Source organism: Engystomops pustulosus, unplaced genomic scaffold (assembly GCF_040894005.1).
Source record: "Engystomops pustulosus unplaced genomic scaffold, aEngPut4.maternal MAT_SCAFFOLD_452, whole genome shotgun sequence".
NCBI classification, from domain to species: domain Eukaryota; kingdom Metazoa; phylum Chordata; class Amphibia; order Anura; family Leptodactylidae; genus Engystomops; species Engystomops pustulosus.
Window position 1 is genome coordinate 36,892 of NW_027285331.1, and position 3,109 is coordinate 40,000.

Sequence of the window (3,109 nt, forward strand, 5' to 3'; positions counted from 1 at the left end):
ATTCCGTACGCGGAGACCCCTTCTCCGCCCTACGGTCCCCAATGGGGTGGCGCCCGGCGGGTGAGGCTAGCCATGTGAGGTCGAGGGCGGGAGGACGGGACGTAAGCCAGGCCGTTCTCCACAAGTAAATTCCGGACGCGGAGACCCCTTCTCCGCCTACGGTCCCCAATGGGGTGGCGCCCGGCGGGTGAGGCTAGCCGTGTGAGGTCGAGGGCGGGAGGACGGGACGTAAGCCAGGCCGTTCTCCACAAGTAAATTCCGGACGCGGAGACCCCTTCTCCGCCCTACGGTCCCCAATGGGGTGGCGCCCGGCGGGTGAGGCTAGCCATGTGAGGTCGAGGGCGGGAGGACGGGACGTAAGCCAGGCCGTTCTCCACAAGTAAATTCCGGACGCGGAGACCCCTTCTCCGCCCTACGGTCCCCAATGGGGTGGCTCCCGGCGGGTGAGGCTAGCCATGTGAGGTCGAGGGCGGGAGGACGGGACGCAAGCCAGGCCGTTCTCCACAAACTCCCAGCGGTAGAGTCTCGGCTCTCCGCTCTTTTGATCGATCTGACACAGCGCGATCCGGCGGGGCAGGGCACTTTGCTCGGTCAGGGGTATTGGCCCCGGCCGGTTTATGGTAAAGCGTTCCTTAGCCTCAGTCTTGGTCGCGCATCAATCCCCGCTCCCCGTGAGCGGCTGTGGTCCTCTGCCTAAGGTTGTGTAGCGCGGTGCCAGTGTGGTCCTCGCACGGCCCCGCTCCTGCCACAGCGGTAGGACTCTCTGCTTCGGCTGAGGTTTGCTACGAAGCGTATGGAACGGGCGTACTCCACCGTACCGTGGGTGGGGGGCGGCGGCGGCGGCGGCAGCGTCCAGCGCGGAGCTCCGGCTCCCGCGGCAGCGCCTCGCCTAGTGTCCCTCGGGCAAGTCCAATCGCCCCCCGCCCGGTCGGAGAGCGCAGACACACCTCTGTGTCCACGGTTTATTTCCGCAGCACGAAAAGGGACGGCTCCGCCTGCTCCTCGCGGCGGCGACGGAGGCTTAGACCCACCGTGGCGTATCCGCGGTAGGTATGCTCGTCGGTCGGGAGACGGTTGCGGTCGAGTGGTCCCCAGTGTACCCTGTTAGCGCTGCCCGCCTACGCCTGAAGAGCTGCGGACCGAGAAAAAGGTTCGCTCCGTGCTGACGGCGAAGCGCGCGGCACGCCGCGGAAGAGGAGAGGGAGCGGTCGCCCCCGGGGCGGCTCCCCTCCGAGTCCGGCAGAAGCAGAGATTGTAGCGGAGGGGGGGGTTTCTAAATTCCCCGGGCGTGTTATCCCCAGCGGTAGCCTTTGAACTCTTCAACCGCAAGCACGATCGCACGTTCACAGCACCCGTCACTAGGAGCCGGGCAGAGGCGGGCGGCAGACGAAACCGACATGAGCGCTTAAGGGTATTGCACCCCCGGCGCCCAGACCCTGGAAATTGAGTCTGCCCCCAAAGCCCACCCGCGTCCTCCTTGGCGCTCCCGGAGTACATGGTCGTAGATGGGCCATCGGTCGCTAATGCCAAACTGCGTCCCAGGGGTGCGTCCCCTCTGACCAACGGCAGACCCATCCCTCTCGCCAATCCGCGGATCCCCGCCAGGTCCCGAACAGGGCTCGTCCTTTAGCGTTTCAAATGCGCCCTCCCCGCCATACGAGGGGTTGAGGACCGTAGCCTTCCCTTACGAGAGGCACCAGGGGTGCGCCTGCTCGAGGGCCCGGCCGTGGGCGTAACGCTTGGGCCGCCCGGGGGAGTCGGTAGACCATGGGAGACCACACTCGCACACGAACGTTGCCCGTGCTTTTGTGAAGAGAGCTTCTTGCGAGGTTGTCGCTGCGGTGGCGCCCGGACAAACCCTATCCCTAAAACTTCTGGGGAAGGCGTCTAAGCCTGCACCCTGCACGGTATCCCTGCACCCACGAAGGGGGCCGTGGAAGGCTTGGGGTCGCGCCGGCGAAACCGACCGGATGCCCGGGGTACTGAACCCCCGGGGTCCCACCCTGGAAATTGAGCCGTCCGACCCCGCCACGTCTTCCTAGTGCCCTCCTTGGCTCCCCCGCCTGTGGGCATCGTTAGGGGCTGCGGTCATCAGCGCCGGCTAAGCTTCGGCAACACGGCCGACCCACCCCTTCGGCGCCTGGGGGTGCCTGGTCCCAGTCCGGGCCGTTCCGTAGGGGCGGCTATCCCTTACATGAGGGACTCGGTGCGTCCGCTCGGGCTGCGGGGCTCCGGCTCCGACAGCCGGGGAGCTGGTTTTGACCGCGGGCCTCCACGGGAACCGGCAGGGACCGGACTAGGCGTCAAGCCGAAAATAACCCCGGCACCCTCTGCTTCCAAAGCGAGGGGACCTTTGGCCGAGCGGGGGCACCGGAAGCCGAACCGACCCCAACCCCTCTTCCTACCCCAGGGCTGGGCTGACCAATCCCCTGATCGGGTCTAAAATGGAAGAAGGGGATTCGAGGGAAGGGGCTGGCGGAAGGCAGTTGCCCGACGGAGTAGGCGAAGGCCAGGCCGTTTCCGAGTCCCGAGCAGAGGAGGGCGAACTCGGCTCTTCATCGACCGACGGCGAGGCGAGGGCGGTGGCTGCCGCGGGGAAGACTCCATTGCTCGTCAGCGCGCTAGGAGCGGGGCCGACTGGCTGCTCGGGGTATGGCATCCCCGGGGGCCCACCCTGGAAATCTTCGCTCCTCAGCCGCTGCAGGTTATAAGGTCCCGCCGCGCGTAAGCGCTCAACTCTCCGACCCACGGATGTCGAGCCCATGGTGAGCCGGCCGTTTCGTACGGGGAAAAGGGGTCCTCTGGCCCCACATCGATCGAGGGGGTTTAGATCCGCGGAGGCACGCACCGCGAGGCGAATCGCTGCTTTTCCCCAAGAGGTTAACCTTCAAACCACCGAGTAGGTTCGGGGCAGGGCCGACAGTCTGCACTGGGGTATTGCATCCCTGGTGGGGCGACCCTGGAAATCTCTGCCCCTTTCCACTCTTTCGGTTGGGCCTCTCGTCGGGGCGAGCGTAAGTCGGCAAGCAGACGTGGGAAGAGGCTTCTTACCGGTGACACTCCCTTCGTGAGAGAGGCAGGTACTCGCCCCGGACCCCGGTCCAAATCT